We start from the raw sequence: 13,891 nt of genomic DNA, 5'->3' as shown, positions 1-13,891 counted from the left end.
GCAGCTGGATGGAGCTCGTGCTGCCCGCCACCACGGCAGGACCCAGGAGGAGCACTCAGACATAGGTGCTCGGTGGCACCTTCTCCAAAACATGTAGTAGCTAGGCTTGGGGATTCTTTGTTTTTATTGTTCTGTGATGGGCAGAGGAGGTGATCATCCCACATTGATTTCTGCGTGGAGAAGAGACTGGAAAAAAATCCACTGGATAAAGGGTCAGAAAACCACTAATCCCCTCGTGTGAAGCTCCGGAGGGAGCTCAGCTGTGCAGAGCTGCAACATAAAGAGTGAAAACAGAACCTAAAATGTAAAAAGGTGAAATGAGAGGTGAAGTGCAAAGTATCTGAGGGGGAAAAGTGTGCACAATACAGGAGGGAAGGATGGGGAGCTGTTTGAAGCACGGGTGGCTTTTAACACCATATTCCTCCCTCCTTATCTAAGTGCTCATTTACAGCACAAAACATGGAGGCAGAAAGACTTTCTGAAGGTCCTTAGACATTAGGCAGCATAATGGGTGCTCCAAACATGGCTTCTTAAAGCATTTTTTTTTAATATTTGATGATCGCTGGAATGTCAGTCTTTTTTATTATTATTTTTTGAAATTACCAAAGGGAAGCCATCAAAAAGTTTTAATACTTTGTTAGAAATAATTACACTGGACACTCTTGACAACTTTTTTTTTTTTTTTTTTGACATCCTGCTAAATCTTCCTGGTTTCTTTGGCAGAAGAAAAGGCAAAGTGGCCACTGTAAACATACCACAAAATTGCCAAAGCAGCAAGAAGTTTTCTCAAAACAGAAAAGTTTCACCAGTTTAATCAGTGTGCTGAGCCCAGATACGCAGATTTGGTTAGGCACCTACCTGCTAGCTTGGAGATAGGGTTTCTTTCCCTTCTCTTAGGGGTACGGTGAGGACAGCCCAGCAGACTTTGTTAATACGAGGTGACGGCTTCTTAATAGGAGTGGACAGGAGGTGATCGCTCTGCCTGTTGTATTGCTTGGCTGGAAACCCTTTTGATTTTTCTCTAGGGGTTAGGATGGGGTGACAGCACAAGGTTTGCATATTAGGTTTTGTCCTTAGAGTGGAAGAGGCTAAAAGTGTTTTGTTTTGGGGGAAAACTTAGATCTTGGGGGAAATAAGTGAAAATCACAGAACTTTAAAGCTTGGCTCTGCTGTTTTCTGTGCCTTTGATCTTCTGCTGACCCTTAGTGCAGTCCTGGGTACAGCCATGCAAATGTTTTATCAGGGTGAGATGTAACTCTATAAGAACAGTTTTTTCCTGTGCTCGTCAAGAGTAGGGTGCTTCCAGGGCAGGCTGCTGTCAGAGTGTGGGTGAGCGGTGTCGGAATTTGGTTAGAAGCCTTTGCTGTGTGTCGGGGATGCCAAGCCATATTTAAAAAGTGAATTGGGATGTTTAATGTTAATCGCAGAGATTTTTGCTGGTAGCTTTTGGACTGAAAGCCAACGTGTGTTTTACTCGCTTTCTTAAAATGCAAATAAAGCTGGTTTCCGTCTTCCTCTTAGTTCAGCTAAACCTAGAACCCCTTTTCCTTCCCTTTAGTCCGCTGCTGTTCACCGGGTCTCCGAGTGGCAGCATCCTTCAGGATGAGCACCTCTCCTTGTGCTGCCGGTTCAGCTTCAGCTCGTTCTGCCCTGGGCTGACTTCTAACCCGAGGAAAGCCTTGGGGTCCAGGACCTTGGGAAAGGGGAATATGCGGATGCACGTATATAGAAAGGATAGGGAGCAATTCTTCTAACAGTTTTGGGCTTGTTCCCCATCCATGCGTTCAGCCTGTTGTCCAAGCATCCACAAATCCTTCCTTTTCCCTGCCATGCCACTGCTCCAAGGCCGTAACAGACCCACGGGCCCGTTCCCAGGGAGCTGTTGCACTGGGATTTCTTGGAAAGACTCGCATGTGGCACTGCACATGTTCGCTATTTTGGTTTCCCTCCCCCTTCTTAATATGCAATTGTTCCTTCCCGCCTCGGTCCCCTTTTAATCGTTGCCTGTTCCTCCCTGCCCCAGCCAAGGAGACGAGAGGAGAGGTTATTTTTGCCAGCGCTGTTTCTCAAATAGGCCACGAGCCTGTGCAGTAAGTAGCGCGGTGACTTTCTCCGTGGGAAACCGTCGGTGACTGGGATTTCTCAAGCCGTGTCCCCCTGGCAGCGCGAGATGTTTCCTCGGTCGCAGCCTGCAGTTGTCACTGCGCTGCCCGAGCTCCTCCCAGTCCCCACTTCCTTGTAACCCAATCTGCAGAGAGATCATGGGATTTGAATGCGCCTCGCTTCTCCCCTGCTCTGGGTGTTTGGGTTGTCCCTGCGCTCCTCGCGGAGCGAACTCTGTGCCGCGATCTCCATTCCTCTGGCTTTGCCTGTTCCAAAAAGCAGTTGACAGTTGTTAAAATCAGTTCTGGGCCAGCCACGATTTGATGCAATTAAACTGTGTTAAATGCGTTCCAGAACTGTTTCTTGGCCTAGATAGCAAACTAGTTAAACCCTGGGTTTGAAATCTATTTCGGTAGGATTTGACCCTGTACCCTGGGTAAGCTCGCTCTCTACCTTTGTAGATCTCAAATACAGCACAGGGTCTTCTGCCTTCCCGTGTCTCCTGGGGCCTTTTTGTTACTCTTTGCTTATCCAAGCCTTGCCTTGAGAATTACACGCTGGTCTGACCCTAATAATCTCCCCCCACCACCCATAAAGACTAAATGTGTCGCAGCGATGGGATTTTCCCCGGCACCAGCTGAACTGATACAAACCCCACTTCATACCTGCTCGGTACACCCTTGTATGGAGGCAGGCTCTGCGATGGAGGTTTTTGTGAACATTTGCCATTTTAATTAAAAAATAAGGTAACCTAGGCCTCGGCAGAACCTCCTGCTGGCTTCTAGAAGTGCATATCAAAGTTGGGAAGGAAATAATGACGCGTTTCAGAGGCAGTGCCTTACTGAGAATGCCAAGCTCCATTTTTCTTGTAGGTTAATTGCCATACAGGCAAACCCTGAACTCTTACCTGGGTTTTTGGCTTGATTTTCCTTCTTCCCTTTCCACGCAAAACCCCTCTAACTCCTGCTTTGAAGTATTTAGAACTGGGTTAGTCTCTGGCTGGAGGTGTGTGGTAGAACCTCGTGTTAATTCTTGCCGGGACCTGCCCGTTTTGCAGCAAGAATGCAGGCAAACCCATCTGAATGCTGATCATCTGTCCTTTGAGGAGAACGGGAGATTATTTTTCCTTCGGTGAACACGCTATGTGGGCAGACAAACCCTAGAGCATCGCCATTCCACAAGCCTCGGGTCCCCGAGTCGTGCCCTTGGAGATGGGGGAAGGCTTTGTCAGGATGCTCGGGGCTGAGCTCCGTCGACCTGGGGCCGGTCACCGCAGTTATTTCCCTGCCCCGGGACCAGAAGGTGCTGCTGGAAGCTGCTAGCTGAGGAAAACGGCCTAGGCTTAAGAAGAGGTCTCTGTGTGAGCTTTGTGTTCCAAGCAAAATACCTCGTGGAAGAAGCAAGTCCTCACCCAGGCTGTTACTTCGGTTTGCGTTGCACTACACGTTTTAAATTGATTTGCAAAACCAAGACTGGACAAAAGATTTATTCCTGACTTGACAATAACAAGCAGAGAGCTTTGGATACTAGAATAACATGACAATTGTTTACTTAGAAAGGACATGATTTATATTCACTAGCTTGTAATTAGTCAGGAAAGCTTAAAAAATAATTAAAGAATGATTTGTAGTTTATTAAAGAAATGTTTTGACAGTCAGTTTTTGATGTATATATCAGTGGTTCTTTTTTTTTTTTTTCCCCCATATTTTGGAAAAGCCCCTACATTTTTCAAATTCTTTTATTTAGATGGCAGGTGTTTTTTCTTAAATAGCCCCTATCTCCTAAAATAAAGTGTGAATTAATAGAATTAATATTTTCAACTGCCTTGTATTTTCCCCTGTTGCAGGACTCGATGGCTGTGGGCCATCACAGCCAGGCTGGTCCAGCACCAGGGTGTGTGTCCTCCTGCCCGTAGTCTTTCACAGTCTTCCCATTGCTCTCTCTGGTATCGAAGGCTAATAACTGTAGTGGCTATAAACCGGCATAATCACTGCGTTTTGCAGGTATCGCAAATATTTTTATGTTTAACTAGAAATAGATATCGTTAATATTAATATGGGGAGAAATGAAATATTAATACACAAATAGAAATTTAAGTAACCTGTAATACAGAAAGATTGTCTTAAATATGCGATGCTTTTATACTTTGCTCTGAGCTGGCAGGGTGATAATGGTAATCCCCAGTTCTTAATTTCATCCCTAAAGCTCAGGGTATATGAAATGAGCGATGAATACATATTTGTTTCACGTTTATACGGCAGGGACAGGGAGGTACAGGTGGAGCAACGAGTGATTTGCCCAGCATTGCTGGTGACAGAGGAAGAAGGATTTGTCCCCTTGGCTCCCGGTTAACATCTGACCAGCCAGACCTGCAGGACCTCTAGGCTGTAAAGCAGAAGCCCAAGGTTAGGAGATGCTGGGGTGCTGGCGTGGTCTCTGCTCCGTGGGGTGTGGTGGAACAGCTCAAGCCTCAGGTTCACACCGGTGTCCCAGATCTTCCTCAAGTGCCTGACCTGCTCGTAGCGCAGCCTGCGAGGGGATTTTTGTTTCTACACATACTCACTATAGATTTTTCTCATCACAATGGTCATTTAATGTTGCTCATGAATGAGCTGGATAAATGTTGAAATTTGTAATATGGTACGTTACTATGATGGGACTCGTTGCCTGATTCGTGCTTTTTTTTGTACGTAAGTGTGAAAAGGGCCTTAAATATGCCATCGATCAGTCCTTAAACTTGATGAACAGCAAACTCGATCTTTTTGTTCAGGGAGCCAGTCACACCCAGGGATAACTGCGGACTGCTCACCTAAGTAAAAATATTCCTGTGTGTGTACAGTTGCAAGAAGTGGAGGTTGTCCGGACATCTTTGTGGAGGTTGTCTGGACATCTTTGTGGAGATCTGCGGGGGCAGAGTGTATCCTTTTATCCTCTCTGTGCAGCCCCTACCACAGCTGTATCTCAAATCTCCGTAAGGGTCTAGATGTTGTGCAGTGCAATTACATGCTGATGTTTTCGGTAAAAGAGCCGAAAGCATTCTCACCTGATGTGCTAGGAAGAAAGAAGAGCTTCGAGCCCCTGTGCCTGCCAGGAGTCTGTAAGCGTTGGGCTCAGTTCTTCGCAAGAAACTTTTCATCTGTTCTGGATTCTGCTTTAGCGGTCTCCGCAGAGAAGTTTACAGCATTGGTATTCATTTAAAACATATCTGCGCAGTAAAATTGCTGTGGCTTATTTGGAAATAATCAAGCTAAGGATTGTATTGCTTCAGTTCTATTATTTTAAAACTCGAGTAACCAAAGCAGCATAAAGGCCTTGAAACTTGAGCCCGTGTGTGGAAGTGCTCAGTGTGCAGGACCTTGGTTTTCTGAGAGATTTCTGTTTGGTGTTGCCACAGCCATGGAGTGTACAATTTAGTGAGTTCTTCTTTGTGAAGATCTGCTTTTAGCTTTGGAACTAATACCCCCTGTGCTAGTTTGAAATTGTTCATACCTATTTAGCGTGTGCATTGCAAAATCTACCTACCCATTTACATAGGGGCTGGAGAAACGAGGGTGGTACGGCCCCGCATGAGTGGAAGGGGAGTATCGTGTGAGTTGTGATCCTACTTGTCTGCTTATGGTCTGGTTTGGAGGCATCGAGCACCTGCTGATTTAGGGGTTTTCTATATGTGATTTCATGCCCGTGATTAGCATTTCTAAGGACATGACACATAGGGCCTCACCACTGAAGTATGTTCTGTAAATACATAAACAGAATTACAGCGATGGTCATTGTCAGTCTGTCCTGACTGGTTTCCAGAGGTAACCCAACAGGACACGGCATGCTTCGCTGGGTCTGTGTGATATAACAGGTCTCAGGCTTGAAACTTCTGAGTAAAATTCCTTCCCTTGAATGGAGTTCCCACCTCCTTTCGATGCTTCCTCAATGGCAGTTGGTTGTCTTTTGTTTTTAATGATTAGGGCAGGATATTGCAGTATTTAGGTAGCGTATCCCAGTGTCTTACCATTTTATTGTTCAGAGACTTGAAGTCAAACTCCGCAGAACGCTTCAGCTGCTTCACAGAAATCTGTGGTTGCATTTATCTGAAACCAACCATTTGCTTTGCCGGGATTTCTCAAGGTAGAAGATGACTGGTAATAATAGGACTTGTAAGTTCTGGGAGGTGTGAGAGGTGTGGTATGATGGCATCTTTAAAAAGCTTTTTCTGGACAACATCTGAGAGCAGTCCCTGGTTAGCTGATGTTATCATTGCAGCGTTGTCCCTAAGTTAACAGCAAGGCCGTGTTTGTTTTGCTGTTTGGAGAAACTATTAGTATTCTGCCTGAATTGAGCAGGCTGCTAATAATACTGATTAGCTTCTGCATAAGGTGGAGATGGCAATCTCATTAATTTCGTATTTAATTACCAAAAAATCAAAGCAAAGAGCTCTGGAATGATTTGTAACCATTGTGCTGTTCAGTAGCTGTCAGTGGAGCCATGTGACCTCCACGTATTCAATATTTAATTCTATAATTTTCCTGTTTCTTTTTGCTTTGCTGGATTTTTTTTCTTCCTTTGTGTGTGTGTATTTTTGTTTAAAATTAAGTCATAAATTGTTAAGAGCAAGGAAGATGGTTGTGTAGCATCTGGTTTGGTGCCTTGAATCTCCACGAAGCATCTTGAAGATTTTCTTCAAAGATTTTGAAGATATTTCTCACTTCAAGCCTGTTATTTCTGAGCCTGCCAGCCATGTCGGTCTGTTGAGCTCAGGTTTGACTTGAAGGATAAATCTGCTGGTGACGTGGGGCAGTCAGCTCACGGGCTTCTAGCACGGACCTCTCCTGAGCTTTAATAAACACGGACAAGGTATGAATGTCTCTTCTCGGCAGGAAACAGGGCTTTCCTGCTGCAGATGCTGCTTTCTGCATGCATGCACATCTCGACATTCCCCCGTCTCTGGCGTAGTGTATTGTACTTGCTCTGCAAGAGAGCTGCTTCTTAGAACGCTTACCTCATGTGGAAGAAATAATTTTATCAAGCTTTGAAGTAAGAGCAGTTTCAAATTTACAGCGACTTAGACGTGCTGCGCTCTGCTTTGTTCCGTTGTGGTAGAAGCCACTTGCCTGTGTAACTTGAAAACAATAATAAAACAGGCATAAACAAACATAAAACAAGGTAGCATTCGAGGTATCTTTATAGTGAGCAGTAACTAAACACCTTTCACTTTATTCTGCCTGGCCTGGAAAGCATCAGGGTTGTCGCCATCCGCTTTGGAATGGCTGCTCTCACGGGCAGGAGCTCCGAAGGGGAAATTCTTCTGCACGGACATGTGGAGTTGTGAGTTGTCCAAACGTTAACAACTGCAGGCAGCCCGAAAGTTTAAGCTTTTATTTGCCAGAGAGCTCCTTTGCTCTTGTTTGGGTTTTGCTTTTTTTTTTTTTTTTTTTTTGGACGTGTGATGTCATCATTCTGCGAGGTCCGCGCTCCGGCGTCCTCCAGGAAAACAAAACAGGGGACGAGACCGGAATTTCAAATGCGAGAAAACAAGCAGATCTGATTCTTCCTCTCCTCCCGCCCCCTTTTTCTTTGAAAGGAGCTTTCAAGCTGACTTTTTACAGCAGGAATTAGTTTCATAGAAAAAAGAGTGTTAGGAAGCACGGCTATTTCTCTTCAGTTCTTACTATCAAGTTCTCCAAAATAAACTTTCCTTCCTGCCTTGCGTGCTGTAGGTAGTGAAGGATGCGATTCCTCTTGTGCGCCAGATGCAAGTGGATGCTATTTTATAAATAGCCAAGGCCTTTAAATATCCACGTCCTTGCCTCGGGAATCTTTTTGTCTTTTACTATAACTTTTCTTTGTTTTTCACTATTTGGGAGACATGGAAGCAAGCACGGTGTAGTGGCTTGTTGCCACGCGTCCGTTAGTTCCTCCCAGAGAACTATCCCATAGAGTTTTTAGGAAATCATGGTACTGCCAGCATCCTTCCACCGAGGTTACTGCCAGCCCTGGCCGGGGTCAGGGGAGCAGCCAAGCCTGGTGGTGTGACTGCTGCAACCAGACTGGAGTTGGAGGTGTCCCCGAGTTCTTCTTGCTTTTCAGGAGCCCTTCAGTGGCCGGGCAGCCACCGCCTTCCACATACTGAGCCATGCAGCCCACGTAAGCACCGGCACGTTGTTCTTTTCCAGGCTAGGGCTCAGTCATAATGACTTTGCAAAATAATGTGCAGAGAGGTGTTTTTCGGTATTTGGAGGATGTAAACTCTGAGTATTGGTCTTCAGAGGTAGGTTGGGGTCTCCAAAAAGCTGTCCAGATGCAGTAAGAACTTCGGGTAGCGAGCAGGGCTGGAGCTGATGCTCTTTGCCCTGGTGTGTTCAGGAACCTTAATGAGTTCTTGGTTGCTCTTCATAGCTCGCGTCCCAAAAGTAAATACTGTCTTCTGGCATGGCGTGTTGGGTTCTCGGTAACTCCCTGTGCAGCTGGGCTGCATGCGGTGTGAGCGAGCAGCTCTCGCGTTTTGCTGGCTGGTTGTGAGGACAGTATCTGCCCGAGGTATCGGGGCTTGTCCTACTTTCCCTGCTCAAAATACAAGATCCTTAGCATGTGTAAAATGGACACCTGACTTCCCCTTGGTTTATTAGCCAACAGGAGCAGTCAGCAAATAGATCTTCCTTTTAAATATTGAAACTTGGCTGTTTTTTTTTCCCTAATTTGTCTGTTCCTCCTGACAAACAAAAAGCATAATCCATCATTCCAATCTGCTGAAAAAGAGGCCTCAAATTGCCAGGTACGAAATTATGCTGCTTGTTCACTTACCAGTAGGAAATGGCGTGCCAGATGTTTTAGAACCTACAAAGAAGAAAGTTCTTTGTACGCGTGATGTTAGCATTCACAAAAGGTGTCAGATTGACAGCCTTGGAGATTGTGGGGATTGGAATGTTATTTATCCCTAGAATAGGTGCAGTGCAGACTGCAATAGTGCAAAAATTTCTTACCTTATTCTGCTGTTACACCCTACTAGTGCCCTTCAGAGGCAGCCTCCAGGGGTGAGGAACACTTTCTCTGTGCCCGTTTAGGTAGTTGGCTGCTTTGATGAAACCGCCAAAAGGATATGAAGGTGGTGGTGGTGTTTATTTTTGTGATGTGGGTGCTTGTCTCTTGAAATCCAAATAATGAGAAAGGAATTCACTAACATCTGCCTCTAAACAGCTCCTGCAGCAGAGGCAACCTTCAGCCACCATGTTCTCTGGTCGTATACAGGCTGCCGGGCTCAGGTCAAAAGATGCTAGCCATCCTAATTCTGTCGTTCAGTGAGTTATCCATTCTTCTGCAAAGCTGTAGCACAGAATCAGGTAAATAATGCTGTTCCTTGTTTTAATAAGCTGGGCACCGGATGAAACTTGGAAAAAAAGCAAACAAAACAGCCCAGACCTTGTTCATTTAACAGTTGGCATAAGGAACTGGACATCAGGCCTTTCTGTTTTTGCTGTGACCTTGTGTGATCGTAGGTCACCTCTTATTCACATAGTTTACATCTTGTTTGTAAGCTAAGAATGTTTATTGCAACTCTGCTAAGCACCCAGCAAATATCAGGTGCTTTTTAAGTGTCTGTAATGAAAGTCTTATTCTGATGTTCCATTGCAATTTTGCCAGTTGAATAATACCTCCTTAGGATAAAGTGCTGAAAAATAAAAGAACAGGAGAAGGAGCACCGTGTTCTGACCTTGCCACACTTCTCCAGACCCACTGTAAGAGAATAAATGCCAAAGACCTGTGAATGGAGATACCGTAGGTGTGGTCTTACCCATTCTGCTGCGCTGACACGGTTGGTTGATGTTAGTCGTGCAAAGCCATCTTCCTCATTCTGCAGGCTGCGAAACAATAGATCTGGGTTGTGATCTGCTTGCTTCAAGCTGTGGTGATGGTATGTTTGAACACCATCGGCTAATAACGTTTCAGCTTCAGAATGAATCGTCTTTATTTCAGAGATATGGCTTTATTTTACTTTGAACCAACAATTAAAAACCGTCAACCGCAGTGCAAACCGTCATTTCCATCCCAAAAGGCAAACCTCTTTGTTAAAGCTTTCAGTGTTCAGCAGGACAAAATTTCTAATATTGCTTCTCAGTATAAAATATCTGTTATGATAAAATTTAAATATGGATAGCTATCATTAATTAAGCTGGACTTTAGGTAACAGCTGGTCTTCTCTAGCAAAATTCCATTAATTCCATCACAGCATTTTTCACTTACTTTTTAAGAAAATTAGATTTTTCTGCCTCAGAATAAGGACTAGTTCACTGCTGTCAGAGCTGACTGTAAGGCAGATCCTTTGGTACTCTAGGAATGAGGAGCATCGTAAGGAACCTGGACAGAAATGGTGACAGTATTGAACTCTAGCGCAGCCAACTTTTCTTGTTTTGTAGAAGTGTTCGCCAAACCCTCCAGGAAAATAGGAGGGTCTCTGGGAGGCGTCGTGAGAAAAGCGTAGTGTTTTGTGTGAATTTGGGCCCATCTGCTAAAACAAAAGCGGAGAAAGAATGCAAAGACCTGGTTCTAGGAAAAAAAAAACCAACAAAAAACTAAACCACAGCAGGCAATGTCTTTTTGAAAACTTCTAACATCCCCCAGCAAGGTCTGTCCCACTGCTCTCCTGGGGCTGTTCCCAGGCTGCCTTTGTCCCTTGATGGCTTACTTCTTCCATATCTTGCCAGACCCAGACCCTTACGTGGCGTATCGGTGGACAGTCACAAGGAAGCCCTTCCGACCACACAGCTTAATCCCACTCAAGCTGCACGGAGCAGTTACAGCTCTGGGCAGTGGCTCCTTTGTCATCTTCAGCCTCCGTACTTCACGCGATGGTGTGATTGTGTCTCTGAGTTGCACCGCTCAGCTTTGCCCAAGCCACTGCCTCAAGACCAAAGACTCTTCACAAGAGCCACGACTGCCAGCCAGCAAAGCGCAGGCTTCGAGCTCGGTCCTGCCAGTACCGAGTGCTTAAGGAGGGGTATGAGATTATTTTAATTGGCTTTTCCGTTGCAGTGCTGTTCCTTTACTGCATCTCTCAAAGGTCAGCCTCGGAAAAGTCACCTGTTGGCAGCTCCCTGCTCACGCAAAAGCTGAGGCCGGAGTCCTTGAAGCAGGCAGGACAACCTTGTTCCAGAGAGCCAACGTGAGAGCAGGGTCCACCATATCTCAATTAACCTTTTATTTAAAGGCACAGAAAATAGTCTTCTCCATCGACTGAAGCAATCAAATTTTGTTCACCTCAACTAAAGGGGAGGAGCGGAAGTGGTCGCTGATTTATTTTTTTTTTCATTCATTTGCTTTTGTGAATGATTGCTGAGAACAGCTGGATTAAGCAGCGTTGTGTGCGAGCGCACGAAGAACCTGTGAAATGTAAAAGTGTTTGGATCTGTGCTGCTGGAATAGACCGATTTCTGATTACAGCTTTCTGTCAAATTTAGGATGGATGTGTTCCTACTGTAGCTGAAATTGCCTTTTCAGCCTTAAAATACTTTAATGCTTACTAGGTACATGCAAGGAACTTAAGCGCTTTCTTTCTCGCTTCAGTCCAGAAGAAAGTGCAGCTTGGGAAGAAATCTTGCTTGGGAGCAGAAGAGTTGGTGTACAGGAGGAACGTTTTTGGAAGTATTTCCAGTCAGGGCCAACCTGCATAGAATGGAGCTTGGCCATTAAAACCTGCTCTGTGGACCTCGCTTCCGAGTTGTTCCAAGTATTTCCTTCAGGTGCAAATGTTCCCCTACCTCTTTCGTGCCTTATATTCAGGGCAGTTAGTAATGCTGCCAAAACATGGAAAGAGCCAGCTAGCTTTTTGAAAGCAGGCTTTTGGAGAAAAGATGTCCTCGTTTACCTTCAGCGTGTGCACAATGACGACTGAACCTGTCTTTCTGGTGGAGAGGCAGTTAGGCAACTGGGTGCCTAAGTCCATGGGTTGATGGACGTTTTAGTAAACCCTCTGTGAGGCGAGTTCTGGTGGATTTCCTGGGCTTATTTTGCTGGAAGTCATTCCTCTCCTCAGTTTTACAGAGCCTGCAGGTACTGGGATTGAACAGACCCACAGCACTTGAGCGCTCCATGGATGTATCTCCTTCCTGGTGGCACACAGAGATCACAGTAATACAGGCTGGTAAAACGCACAGCTTAATTTTTATATAAGCTCATCAGCACAGAGATTCCTTGCATTTGCAAACCAGCTGCTGCTTAGCGGGGCCCACGGGGCGCTCCCGGAGCACTCGGTGTGGTGGCAGCAGCGGTGCAAAGCAGCACCGGGCGCTGCGTGGGCAGTTTGGAGCTGCTGGTGCTGGCCAGGCCCAGGGCTGCAGGGCTCAGGAGGACTTTTCCCTGCTGTAGAGGCTCTCGTTTCCGTTTCCTAGACTGTCGGGAATCTCTGTCCTGCGCGCGGTGAATCATTCCTGGATAGCACCCAGGCAGCGTGGAGGAGGAAGGCGCCTGGTGTGAACGCAGGGAGGTATAAAAGTCAGATGAGAGAGGGGAAATGAGAAGAGTAGTGAGATGGGGACTGCAGAGGGATCGGAGACGGAGGAACTACGGCTGACGGAGAAATGGAGCCGGAGGTTTGCAGAAGAGGTGACTGGGGAGGTGGGGAGGGAGGCAGCGAGCGGAGGTCGGTTGGCAAGGGGGGTGGCAGGCTCAGTTCTGACACCTTCTAATTCTGGAGCGCTTGCCTTTGTAACCTTAATCATTTTGTTCTAATACACTAGATAGAAAAATTACATTACATGTTCTGAGGAATTTGGTTACTATGGTAATGGGTATATAAGTACATAAGAGATAAGATGTCAGCAATCAGAACAGCTGTAATTTAGCACACAAACCCGTGACTGCCTGAATTTGGGGAAGCAGGCCGGTACAAACTTCTCCTGCTTCGATCTCGTGTTTTACTGCCGGCACGTCTGTTCCCGTGTGAAAGTGACGTCAGAGCTCCTACAATAAATCTTTCAGTTTTATGGAATTTCGGCAGACGTGCCCGAAATTTCTGGGTAAACAAACCACATACCTCCCTCTGTGCCAGGGGAGCGAGGTCTCTGTATTCCCACCCGGCCTCTGCACGTGCAGACCCGGGGACGAGTTAAAAGGGGTGGCTGTCCCCATGTGTGGAAACGTAAATGGGACTGTACAAAGTGCACGGTCATCCAGTAACAAGAAACGTCCTATATAAAACTGGTTTATCAGTTAGAAATGGAAGGATGTGAAAGATTTGAGTATATCCATTGATAACATGGTGATTGTAAAACTGAATGCTGTGTGGCCGGGAAATGTGCAGATGTGGAGAATTTTGATGTTAAAAAAAAATGCTTAGTTTGGGGCAGATGTGTGGAAGGACTGCTGGGATGGTCTGGGAAGTGAATGTGTTGTAAAGGGAGGCAGAACTGGCCCGCTTTTTTGAGCAAAGGAGACGCAGCACATGTCTGTACTTGCCCTTATCCCTCAGTATTGATAAGGGAAGAGAGTTAACTGTTTAAGCTTTAAAGACAGTGCAGGAAAAAGAGTGAATCAGTGTAAACTGGCACATAATAAAGACAAACTGTAAATCACTCCTAATCAGTTATTAAATCGATTCCTAATCAAATAGGAATGGGGTTCTGGAGCAGCCTTGTAGTCAGGGTCATGGCTTTAAGAAGTCCTCAGGGAGCTGGCCATTAGCTGATAACTGGATTCTGCTGTATAGTCGCTTAAAATAGCAGGTACAGGACTTGACAAGACCTTCAGTCCTCTGATCCTAACTATCCAATGGAGTCATATTCTGTGTCGGAGCCACTGGCACCCA

The 13,891-nt window shown here is 45.7% G+C and overlaps 1 protein-coding gene across 4 annotated transcripts in view; it reads left to right on the top strand.

The window, feature by feature from the left end:
• The window catches only part of TAOK1 (TAO kinase 1), a 71,967-nt gene that overhangs the window by 4,232 nt on the left and 53,844 nt on the right, over positions 1-13,891 (top strand). The window contains exons 1-2 of one of the 4 annotated variants that reach the window (XM_083806477.1): positions 3,965-4,106; positions 4,365-4,508. The exons of 2 other annotated variants lie outside the window; for them this stretch is intronic. The gene's annotated coding sequence lies outside the window, so the exon portion shown is untranslated. Of the gene's footprint in view, positions 1-3,964; positions 4,509-13,891 lie in introns of those variants that run through there. One more of the 4 variants, XM_083806476.1, reaches the window with a different exon arrangement.

This window comes from Anser anser (genome assembly GCF_964211835.1).
Source record: "Anser anser genome assembly, chromosome: 20".
Classification (NCBI taxonomy): domain Eukaryota; kingdom Metazoa; phylum Chordata; class Aves; order Anseriformes; family Anatidae; genus Anser; species Anser anser.
The sequence above is the reverse complement of the archived record's forward strand: the minus strand, read 5'-3'. Positions and strand labels throughout refer to the sequence as shown.